The sequence below is a fragment of the Scardinius erythrophthalmus genome (genome assembly GCF_964197995.2).
Source record: "Scardinius erythrophthalmus genome assembly, chromosome: 7".
Lineage (NCBI taxonomy): Eukaryota > Metazoa > Chordata > Actinopteri > Cypriniformes > Leuciscidae > Scardinius > Scardinius erythrophthalmus.
This window is the reverse complement of record NC_138227.1, coordinates 41,299,021-41,312,213: the sequence shown is the minus strand read 5'-3', so window position 1 is coordinate 41,312,213 and position 13,193 is coordinate 41,299,021. Positions and strand designations below refer to the sequence as shown.

Below are 13,193 nucleotides of genomic sequence, written 5' to 3'. Positions count from 1 at the left end.
TCGATTCTGGCAACCAACAACACAACAAGACGACATTTTAAGCTCCTTGTGTAGCCGACCCTCTGTGCTGGTTTGTATTAAGTCAAGTCAAGTCAACTTTATTTATATAGCGCTTTTCACAATACAGATTGTATCAAAGCAGCTTCACAGTAATAAATTAAAACAATACATCAGTGTTTGTTTCTAGTGTAAAACGTCCACGTTTGGTAATGCTGATCAATAGTATTGTTGATTGATTAATTAAATTAAATATCCCCAACTGAGCAAGCCAAAGGCAACAGTGGCAAGGAACCGAAAAACTCCATCAGGTGACCTAATGGAGAAAAAAAAAACCTTGGGAGAACCCAGGCTCAGTCGGGGGCCAGTTCTCCTCTGGCGTTTATGAACTAGAGACCGGATTTAACTGTAAGATTAAAAATATTATATAAATGCCTGTCTGAAGAGATGCGTCTTTAATCTAGTTTTAAACTGGGAGAGCGAGTCTGAGCAACGAACAGTATCAGGAAGGCTATTCCAGAGTTTTGGAGCTAAATGTGAAAATGATCTCCCTCCTTTGGTTGATCTGGATATCCTAGGTATGACCAAAAGCCTCGAATTTAGTGATCTTAAAGAGCGCGATGGATTATAGGACGATAGAAGATCCGTTAAATAAACTGGAGCTAAGCCGTTTAGGGCTTTATAAGTCAGTAGCAATACCTTGTAATTAATACGGAACTTTATAGGTAACCAATGTAGTGATGATAAAATTTGTGTTATATGGTCAAATTTTCTTGATCTAGTAAGAACTCTAGCGGCGGCATTTTGGACTAATTCTAGCTTGTTTATTGAGGATGCAGGACAACCAGCTAATAAAGCATTACAGTAATCTAGTCTCGAGGTCATGAACGCATGAACTAACTTTTCTGCATCAGAAACAGATAGCATATTACGTAGCTTAGCAATGTTTCTAAGGTGGAAAAAGGCTGTTTTTGTAACATATGAAATATGATTTTCAAAAGACAGGTTGCAGTCAAGTATAACACCCAGGTCTTTTACTGTAGAGGATAAAGTAACAGGACATCCTACTATGTTAAAGTTGTATTGTGAGAGGTTTTGTGGGCGGTTTTTTGAACCGATAAGTATTACCTCTGTCTTGTCTGGATTTAATAAAAGAAAAATTGCGCGTCATCCAATCTTTTATATCTTTAACACACTCTGTCAATTTGGATAATTTAGCGTTTTCATCCGGCCGTGATGAAATATATATTTGAGTGTCATCAGCATAACAATGGAAACTAATTCCATGTTTCCTTATAATATTTCCAAGTTGCATCATATATATTGAGAATAATAGAGGGCCTAACACAGATCCTTGCGGCACTCCATAGTTTACTGGAGTTATGATCGATTTTTCTCCATTTAAATAGACAAAATGGTATCGGTCAGATAGGTATGATCTGAACCAGCTTAATGCTTGTCCTTGAACACCAGTATAATTAATTTTGTAGTCGATCTAAGAGTATTGTGTGATCTATAGTATCAAACGCAGCACTAAGATCAAGTAAAACTAGTATTGAGATACAGCCTTGGTCAGAAGCTAAGAGTAAATCATTTGTGATTTTAACGAGCGCAGTTTCAGTGCTATGGTGCGGCCTGAATCCAGACTGAAACTTTTCATAGATGCCATTTTCTTGTAAGAAAGAGCCTAGTTGGGCAGACACAACTTTTTCTAATATTTTAGACATAAAAGGAAGATTTGAAATGGGTCTATAATTTGCTAGGTTATTTGGGTCTAATTGTGGTTTCTTAATGAGTGGTTTTATAACTGCCAGTTTAAATGTTCTTGGAACATGACCTAAAGATAAAGATGAGTTAATAATATTGAGGAGAGGCTCTTCCACTATAGGTAACACTTCTTTCAGTAGTTTAGTTGGTATGGGATCTAATAAACATGTTGTTGTTTTAGAGGAAGTGATAAGTTTATTTAACTCTATTTGTTCTATAGTTGTAAAGCACTGTAATTGTTCTTGCTGGGTTCTAATCAAGGCTGAGTTATAAGGCGCGATTGAGGATTGAACGTTTACAATTGTGGTTCTGATGTTTTCTATTTTCTCAGTGAAAAAATTCATGAAATCATTACTACTAAACTGTAACAGAATATTTTGTTCAGGTGACGCTTGTTTATTTGTTAGTCTAGCCACGGTGTTAAATAAAAACCTAGGATTGTTTTGGTTATTTTCTATTAGTTTGCGGAGGTGCTCAGCCCTGGCTACTTTTAGGGCCTTTTTATAACGTGACGTACTGTCTTTCCAAGCGATTCTAAAGACCTCTAAATTAGTTTGTTTCCATTTACGCTCTAAATTACGGGTTTCTCTCTTTAGAACACGCGTAGTATTGTTGTACCATGGTGCTTTAATTTTCTATCTGACCTTTTTAGTCTAATAGGTGCAACTATATCCAGTGTTCCAGAGAGAATGGTGCTCATAGTGCTGGTTAGTTCCTCTAGTTCATCTGTTTGTTTGGGTTCACTGAGCAGCTGAGACAGATCCGATCAGCAATTTGAAAAATTATCTATGGTGGATGGAAGGATTGTTCTGCCTAATCAATAACGCGGCGCAGCATGATATATTACAGGGGTACGTAAAATTCAAGTTACCATGTAATGGTCAGATACATCATCACTTTGTGGAATGATATCTATATCAGCCATCAGCCATATCACCCTGTAGCCCAAGACTGGTTGCCCACTGAAGCTAAGCAGGGCTGAGCCTGGTTAGTACCTGGATGGGAGACCTCCTGAGAAAAACCAGGTTGCTGCTGGAAGAGGTGTTAGTGAGGCCAGCAGGGGGTGCTCACCCTGTGGTCTGTGTGGGTCCTAACACCCCAGTGTAGTGACGGGGACACTATACTGTCAAAGAGCACCGTCCTTCGGATGAGACGTAAAACCGAGGTCCTGACTCTCTGTGGTCATTAAAAATCCCATGGCATTTCTCGTAAAGAGTAGGGGTGTAACCCCGGTGTCCTGGCCACATTCCACACATTGGCCCTTACCAATCATGGCCTCCTAATAATCCCCTTACATTGAATTGGCTCCATCACTCTCTCTCCTCTCTCCACCTATAGCTGGTGTGTGGTGAGCGCACTGGCGCCGTTGTTCTGTGGCTGCCGTCGCATCATCCAAGTGGATGCTACACACTGGTGGTGGTTGAGGAGAGACCCCTGATATGATTGTAAAGCGCTTTGGGTGTACAGTAGTACATATGAAAGCGCTATATAAATGCCTCATTCTATTCTATTCTATTCTATATCGGTTGGATCGGTACCATGTGATATAATTAAATCGAGTGTATGATTAAAATGATGAGTTGGTCCGGTAACGTTCTGCTTAACCCCAAAGGAGTTTAATCTATAAACGCAGCCCCTAACGCATCATTTTGATTATCTACGTGTATGTTAAAATCTCCAACAATTAATGCTTTATCGACATTGACCAATAGGTCTAAGAGAAAATCTGCAAATTCTTTTAGAAAATCAGCGTAAGGCCCTGGCGGTCTATATACGGTAGCCAAGGCTAAAGATAATAGGGATGTATTTCTAGCATCTAAGAGTGTAACATTTAGTACAAGTACTTCAAATGAAATAAACTTATAACCCGTTTTCTGAGTAACACTAAGAAAATCTCTATAGATTGTTGCAATACCGCCGCCACGACCAATCAGACGGGGCTCATGCTTATAGGAGTATCCTGATGGAGTAGACTCATTTAGACCGAAATAATAATTTGGTTTAAGCCAGGTTTCAGTAAGGCAAAGTACATCGATGCTATTATCTGTGACTATTTCATTTACAATAACTGCCTTTGGTGTGAGTGATCTAATGTTTAAAAGACCTAGCTTTAGAAATTGTTTTTGTTTACTAATAGTGTAGCATTTAGATTTAATTGACACAGGGACAGGTAACTCTAGGCACCTGATATTGGACCAGTGACTAGGTTCGTTACAGGAGGGTAAGTGATCAAGGCACACAAGGACACAGATAATAGCGGGAAATGACTCAAATGTATTTTGTTGGTGCAAAAGTAATAATAATAAAAAAACAAATGTAATACAACCACAACAACAATTGAAGGAAAATAAATAAAAACAAATGAAATAATTGTTCTTTTCAATCCCTTGTTGTTCTTTTTGGTATCTTTGAGCTCTGCTCGCTATTTAAATAGGTTTATAAAAAGCTTTCTTTTCTATTTGTTTCTAGGTATTCAACTTATATTTCAGTTAATTAGTTTCTATTTTGGTTTATAGATATTTAGTTTTACTAACTGTTAGTTTAATAAAAGCTTTTCTTATCTTTAGGTTTTTTATATCTTTATATAAGAAATCATAGAAAATATGAACCCAAATTAAAACAATTGAAATAGAAAAGAAAAGTACAATATCACAATAGTTCAATTTGAAACAATTTGAAAACAATTCCAACAATATAACAGTCAATAACTTCTCAGTCTGTGTATAAATGAATGTTACTTTGTCATCCAAAGTGGAAAAATATGTTAGTGTGTGCAAAAGTCTCTTGTTGTAGATGAAAGCTTTGTTTCAACAGTCAATGGTGCAAAATGATTGCTTAAGGAAAAGTCCGATCCTACCGATCAGAATATATGCAATGAACTGGATTCCACCTGATCAGTAGAAGCACTAATCCATTGGAACGCACAGGATTACTCCGTCCGCACTTCTCAAATTCACAGAGGTTCAGTTGGGAGGCTCGCCATCTCATGGTATGAAGGGTTTGATCCAATCACACCAAAAAAACCTGACCTGTTTATACAAACAGCATCTTAAGTTTCAAAAGCATTTACACACCATTTCCTTTAGAACAACACAATATACACACACTACACATTCATCAATCATCTATCAATCTATATGAAAATAGTATTCAAAAACCCTTTTCTCTCATATTCAGCATATATAAAACATACCAGAATATGTAATTATGCACAATATAGCATGTAAGTGCTTAATTGGAATATTACATCACATTTCACACTCCTTCAGAAGCTATTACAAACATAAAACACTTCAGAACTTCAATAAACAATTATAACATTCAGTTTTCAGTAAGTTGAACAAATATTACTTAGAAACTCACCAAATCCGGGGTTCATATGCTTTTAACCCACATTGGATTTCACAGGGGTTCTCAATCAACAATCATCAGCGGCAATATCAACAATCACGTTCTAAAAATAACCCAATATAGTTAAATAATAGGTCTGCAACATATTATACATCATATTATTCGAATATTAGAAAGGATTATTTAGATATTTGCCTCAGATTCATCTTAGCTTTTTTTTCCTCTCGCGATCAGCAATGTGTGTGTCTCTCGTTGCTTTCGCGTCTCGTCTCAATGACGTCACGCGCAATCTCCGTCCAGACTGAATATGTTAATTAGGCATTTAGTCATTTTATCAATTTATTATTTTAAACTGCAATGACGTTATTCAGCTTTTTGTTTAATACTTTCAATATTTTATTAGAAATATAATTATTTGAAAATTATATTATTTTCTTTCTGTTTCTTAAATAGCTGAATTCTAACCTGTGTTACAATAGCAACATTTTCTGTTTTAATAACAATTAGATTTTTCCTAGATCCTGCAGTAGATTTATTGTTTGATCGCACTAAACGAGGAATAGACACAATTTCTATGCAATGTTCTACACTAGTATTTATATCAGTTAATTTGGTGCAGCAGAGACTATGATTTGGACTTTTGGTTACTAGTCAAAAGGTATTTAACATTTTGGAGATGTTATCCGACAGAAGATCCGCTCCGAATCTGCTTGGGTGTAAGCCATCAGCACGGAAAAGCCTAGGACGCTCCCAAAACAGATTCCAATTATTTACAAAGAGCAGTTTCTGCTCATTGCACCATGACGTTAACCATTCATTTAGCGCGAATAATCTACTAAACTTGTCATGTCCTAGACGGTACATGGGAAGCGGTCCTGACACAATGATCGTTATATCAGGCGATGTGCTGCGTACCGTATCGATCAGATTCCTGAAGTCTTTCTTCAGAACTTCCGTCTGGCGCAGCCTGATGTCGTTCACTCCCGCGTGCAAGACCACAGTTCCGACACGCTCGTTATCGTTCAGAATCTCGGGAACGTGAGCAGCGATTTCAGAAACACGAGCACCAGCAAAGCAGTGACTGTGCACCTTACTTTTACCTAATGTAGCGTGGACGTGCCGAATGATGGAATCGCCGATGATCACAGCATCGCGTTCTGTTTCGCGAAGAGGGGAGAAGCGGTTTTGTGTGGATAACTCGAAAACCGGGAGGGTTTGGAGAGGGTCTTGGTCTAGACCTGACTCGCGTCTTCTGCTGCGGAAATATCCAGGCTTCGTGGTGGCGTGTTGGAGCCGGAGTGAACGAGACCATGGCTGATCGCGACCTCGGCGCTCGGGACCGATGCTGAGTAACGCAAGGAGTAGACGAGGTCGGAATCTGCGGGTTAGTAACGTTAATCTCTGATTTGTGTGCATCTGCGCGTGATGTTTCAAGAGCTAACCGCCGGTCTATCAGTTCGGCTTGTCTCACTAAAAGGTCGTGGATCTGTTTCTCAACAGCTTCCAGCTCAGACTGCACCGCGTGCAGCTCAAATGTGTCCTCACCTGCACCAAAAGGTAGACTACTTATCGGATATATTCGCCATTTTAACAGATGGACAGTAAGTTAGCAACTACGCTACCAGTGATGCTAACAATATTAATACTAATTTATGACTGAAGTCTTAGATATAATCCGTCTTTTTAGTGGTACGGGTGTAGAGTAGACGCACAATAGGCGAAAAATGTTTGTAAGTGAGTGTTGAGAAGACGCGTTCAGCCGTGATCCACAGACGTAACCTATAGGAGTATCCAGCGTTGGATCACTAATAGGCTTGAGACGCGTCTGCTCAACAGTCCGCGTTGTAACTATGAGGTTTGAGCAGTAGTGCTTCTCAGTGAGGAAAAGTAGAAAATGTTTGTTGTAAGTAAGTTTAAAGAGTAAAATCAAGAATTATAAATCAAATTGATGGAGCTCCAAAGACAACAACGCATTCAGACGCGACGTATTAGCCACCTCCAGTTTTGTTTTTGTTTTGTCTTTGTTTTGCCTCCAGCTAGCGCCGTGACGTAACTGTGACGTCGGCGCAAAAGGGGTCTATAGGTTCTCTTCAGCATGTTCACAGTTGTTTCTTTTTTTTTTTCTTTTTTTTTACAGGAACCAGATGAAACCTGATGAGTCCTGCTGACTTAAACATTCACATGAGTCTCTGTACATGAACATGGTAAAATGACAAATCAAACACCTTGGAAAAAAACAGGTATGCACTATGTTTCAGGAATAGCACAAAGGTGTGTGACTGCTCAAGTCTCTGTCTTTAGATCAGTGTGTTCAATAATGTGCTTGTTTTGTCCTTTGTTGTGTATCTTTGGATTTTGTTGTGTTGTAAATAAATCAAAACAATCAAAAAGCCAATCAAAAACAATTTTTAAATCTCTCCTCAGTTTGTTCTAGTTCCCTCACAGTCCCTCCTGATAGGGCCATTATTCAATATTCATCAATACACATCAATTCAATACACATCAATATTAATGATGATTCACGCCTCCTCACATAAGGCTTTCTTACACAAAACATGTCTTACTGTTTTACATGTCGTACTGTTTTATCTGAATGAGTGTCAGGGATCCACCAGATCTGCACACTCCGCCCTCTCGTTCACTCTCCCCGGAATACTGATTCACCACACCCGCACCTCATCATCACCTCATCATTCACTCCCTTTATCAGTCCCTCCAGTTTTTCGCGATTCCGCGATCGCTGAATACAACGCAAAATCAACAAATTGTCGCATTTTTTTGCGATCCTGCATAATTACTAATTTAACCGCAAAATAATCACAAAAATGAAAAAGACCTCACAAAACATTAAATTATAATCACCCAATTGAAATATCTCTAGTTTAATTAAAGTTTCAATGCATTTTACGTGGATACAGATGTTGCGCACGCGTGATGTCTGTGAGCGGTCTGTCAGAAACATGGCGAAAGAAAATTTGTCTCACCTGCCCTCTCACATAAGCGCCAAGGAGCGGGCTACGCAATATCCTGATATATTGCACGAGAGCATGCACGAGAGTGGGGGTAAATTGTTTCGTGTTGACCGAGTGACTGCCTGACTGCAGTGTGTGTGTGTGTGTGTGTGTGTGTGTGTGCGCGTGCGTGTGCGTGTGACTGACTGACTGACTGCGTGTCACCGCCTGTCAGCGTAAATTCTCTTTATAGCGCTTGAACAAATACACATAGCAACAATTACTTCAAAATATTCATCTTGGCGAGTATTTACGTAAAACTATCAGTAATAACTGATTGGGACGTTTGTCATTACTGTAGTAGGTCTTAAAGTGACAGTAACCTAATTTACCTGCTGCTGTCAGTGTTGTTAATGTTAATCAAGCAACAACAATAGCTACAGCACAATAAAAAAAAAAAAACGTAAATTATCCACTGTTTGTAACTGTATCCTTGTATTTATTTGCCCTGTTTTGTTTCTTTTTGTTATTTGTTCCTTTGTTCTTATTTCATTACTGAGTGTTTACTTGATTATTTAAATAATTTCTTGGATGTTCCTGGTTGTGCCCATAGGTTGTTTTAAAAGTTAATTTGATGAGAATTTGATTAGACCAAAATAAACAAGCTTTATGCATTTTGTTTGTGATTTGTGTCATGTATGACGATTGTGCATCTGACATAATACTTTTATGGTAAATGTGATGTCCTAATTATAAAATATAAAAATCGCAAATTTTTTCACGAATTTCTGGAAATTACCACCACAAAATCAGTCATTTTGATCGCAAAAATCACACAAAAAAATCGTGAAATCCTGGAGGGACTGCTTTATATACAACCCTTCACCTTCTGTTCCGTGTCTGGTCTCGTCTTTACATGGACTCACAAGGCTCACTACCTGTTACTTACCTGATCTACCAACCTGAGATACTCATCTTTAGTCTTCATTCCGATCTGCCATCTGCCTTCTCCGTTGGTCATCTTCATCATCCATTCTCTACTCTGGTTTCCACTCCACCTGCAAAGACATTCATATTATTATTCAGCTAAGTTCTATCTTCATCTCAAGTTTGCATTACCTACTCACCATTACATCTGCTGGTTCCATGCTTCTGTTCTCAATAAACATTGTTTATATTTACTCACCTGTTTGCGTCTTCTCTAAACCTGACAATGAGTATGTTGGATGATTTTCACATAGTTTTGAAGCAAATATACTAGGCTATGTGATACAATTTTCAAAAGTCTTGTGAAGAAATAATCAGTATGGGTTTCATGACCTTATTTCAGTGACAATTATTTTTATTTTTTCACAAACCACACATAAACGTACGGAGCCCCCCTAGTCCCTCTTTGTCAAAAAAATTCATTATAAATATCTCGTGGCCTCAAGATACTATCTCGTGGCCTCAAGATAGTAACTTGTGGCCTCAAGATAGTAACTTGTGGCCTCAAGATACTAACTTGTGGCCTCAAGATACTAACTTGTGGCCTCAAGATACTAACTTGTGGCCTCAAGATACTATCTCGTGGCCTCAAGATACTATCTCGTGGCCTCAAGATAGTAACTCGTGGCCTCAAGATAGTAACTCGTGGCCTCAAGATACTATCTCGTGGTCTCAAGATACTAACTCGTGGTCTCAAGATACTATCTCGTGGCCTCAAGATAGTAACTCGTGGCCTCAAGATACTAACTCGTGGCCTCAAGATAGTAACTCGTGGCCTCAAGATACTAATTCGTGGCCTCAAGATAGTAACTCGTGGCCTCAAGATACTATCTCGTGGTCTCAAGATACTAACTCGTGGTCTCAAGATACTATCTCGTGGCCTCAAGATAGTAACTCGTGGCCTCAAGATACTAACTCGTGGCCTCAAGATAGTAACTCGTGGCCTCAAGATACTAATTCGTGGCCTCAAGATAGTAACTCGTGGCCTCAAGATAGTAACTTGTGGCCTCAAGATAGTAACTTGTGGCCTCAAGATACTAACTCGTGGCCTCAAGATAGTAACTCGTGGCCTCAAGATAGTAACTCGTGGCCTCAAGATACTAACTTGTGGCCTCAAGATACTAACTTGTGGCCTCAAGATACTATCTCGTGGCCTCAAGATAGTAACTCGTGGCCTCAAGATAGTAACTCGTGGCCTCAAGATACTAACTTGTGGCCTCAAGATACTAACTTGTGGCCTCAAGATAGTAACTCGTGGCCTCGAGATGGCCTCAAGATAGTAACTCGTGGCCTCAAGATACTAACTTGTGGCCTCACGATACTAACTTGTGGCCTCAAGATACTATCTCGTGGCCTCAAGATAGTAACTCGTGGCCTCAAGATAGTAACTCGTGGCCTCAAGATACTAACTTGTGGCCTCAAGATACTATCTCGTGGCCTCAAGATAGTAACTCGTGGCCTCAAGATAGTAACTCGTGGCCTCAAGATAGTAACTCGGGGCCTCAAGATACTATCTCGTGGTCTCAAGATACTAACTCGTGGTCTCAAGATACTATCTCGTGGCCTCAAGATAGTAACTCGTGGCCTCAAGATACTAACTCGTGGCCTCAAGATAGTAACTCGTGGCCTCAAGATACTAACTCGTGGCCTCAAGATAGTAACTCGTGGCCTCAAGATAGTAACTCGTGGCCTCAAGATAGTAACTCGTGGCCTCAAGATACTAACTCGTGGCCTCAAGATAGTAACTTGTGGCCTCAAGATACTATCTCGTGGCCTCAAGATACTAACTCGTGGCCTCAAGATACTAACTCGTGGCCTCAAGATAGTAACTTGTGGCCTCAAGATACTATCTCGTGGCCTAAAGATAGTAACTCGTGGCCTCAAGATAGTAAAGTGTCTGACACATGGACCCTTTGTTATTAAACTGGACCCTGTAGTGCAATACTTCACATTCTGTGCAATATTCTGTTTTAATATTTACGGAGCCCCCCTAGTCCCACTTTGTCAAAAAAAAAAATTATAACTATCTCGTGGCCTCAAGATACTATCTCGTGGCCTCAAGATAGTAACTCGTGGCCTCAAGATACTAACTCGTGGCCTCAAGATACTATCTCGTGGCCTCAAGATAGTAACTCGTGGCCTCAAGATACTATCTCGTGGCCTCAAGATACTATCTCGTGACCTCAAGATACTATCTCGTGGCCTCAAGATACTATCTCGTGGCCTCAAGATACTAACTCGTGGCCTCAAGATACTATCTCGTGGCCTCAAGATACTATCTCGTGGCCTCAAGATACTATCTCGTGGCCTCAAGATACTAACTCGTGGCCTCAAGATAGTAACTCATGGCCTCAAGATACTATCTCGTGGCCTCAAGATAGTAACTCGTGGCCTCAAGATGGTAACTCATGGCCTCAAGATACTAACTCGTGGCCTCAAAATAGTAACTCATGGCCTCAAGATACTATCTCGTGGCCTCAAGATAGTAACTCGTGGCCTCAAGATAGTAAAGTGGCTGACACATGGACCCTTTGTTATTAAACTGGACCCTGTAGTGCAATACTTCACATTCTGTGCAGTATTCTCTGTTTTAATATTCAGTGTGCAATATAGTTTGCTGCAGTTCTGCTTCTATTTATTTACTAGTTCTGTAAATATTGTAAATCTTGTAGGCTGCATATCCATAGTCCTTTATAATTCTTCTTCATACTTTATAGCCTATATATTTACATGTATATACTTGTTTATTTACCAACTTCTATTATTATTTATATTCCTTTAAATGTCTGGATGTGCACATCAACTGTGACACAAGAATTGTCCCCCAGGTTATCAATAGCATCAATAAAGATCAATAAAGTATTTCTGATTCTGATTTTAAGTTAGCCTATAGTGGAGTGTGCAGACTGGTTCATTAATTATTGAAGTGTTTCACATTTTGGTAGTTTTGAATGTAAGAAAAGCATGTGTCCGTGTAGCCTACGAAAAAACGTCAGCAGAGGGTGTTCTAGGCTTAGGTCATGGTACCTCCGTCTGGCTGTATTTCCACATGTGTATTTCCCGGTATTTCCCAGTTGACGCCAAGGAGCTGTAGAAGAACAGCAGATGATCATATGAATCATTGTGACGGCTTTACAGAGGTAAGAGTGTTTTAATTAGCACGGTGAACATTTAGTTAGATGGCAAATTACTGAGTTAAGATAACTGCAAGACTAGCTAGGTGTTCGAGCTGGAAGCATTAGTGATAAGCATATAAGTTAAGCAGGCTAATTCAACGTTAACGGCTATCATTAGGCTAACGGTTCTTTAGCCTCGGTAAAGTCCGGTAAAATTTGTAACGTTAGTAACAGGGACAAAGCCCGGCAGTTCATGTGGTGTTGTTCTATTTAGTTAACGTTAACTGATGGTGTCAACACTAGTTTTTGGCCATTGACTATTAGTGGATGCAGTGAAATATCAGTTATGTCTGTGTATCAAGTAATCATATAATAATAATAATAATAATAATACATTTAATTTATATAGTGCTATATAAATTAAATGTATTATTATTATTATTATTATAATTGTAATAGTTTGTTTACATCTACCTTGTAAATATATATATTTTTTTATTAAAAAGGTTATAATTACAACAACAATTCAAGTGTAATCTTTCTTTGTAAAAACTAAAGTATACATTTTATCATACATATTTCAAAGTTAAGGATTCATTACTTGAATATAGCCTAGGCTACATTGGAATAAACACTATAACATATTATTTGATTACTTTATTTTTGACAAAACATATTATATTTAACATATGAGGAAAAAATTGGCAAACAAAAGCTTATTTGAGGTGGCAGATATTTTACAGTAAAAATGTCTAGAGAATGAAAAAAAAAAACTTACTAATATTCCTCAGCTCTGCGGCATCCCTTGCTCATCGAAATACCAGCACTTCTGAGGTACATTTTCCATTATTATTATTACGATAGTATTATAACTCACAGCGCCGCGAGACGGTGTAAACAAGTACAATGATCTGAATAAGCTTGATGTGTTTTCTCGAGCTGATATGGGGGCGTTTGCAGGATTGCCTCAGTCATTTGCGTTTGAATAGCGCGCGCTCTCCGTGGGCGGGGTCAAATTAAAAAT

The 13,193-nt window shown here is 38.9% G+C and overlaps 1 long non-coding RNA gene across 1 annotated transcript; it reads right to left on the bottom strand.

Annotated features, from left to right (window-relative positions):
* Nucleotides 1–4,018: 4,018 nt before the first annotated feature.
* On the bottom strand, nt 4,019–5,390 carry LOC308693650. Its single transcript, XR_014030499.1, has 3 exons — nt 5,311–5,390; nt 5,128–5,218; nt 4,019–4,793 (listed from the first exon to the last, which is right to left on the bottom strand). It is a non-coding gene; the product is annotated as an uncharacterized lncRNA (long non-coding RNA).
* Between the last annotated feature and the right edge of the window lie 7,803 nt (nt 5,391–13,193).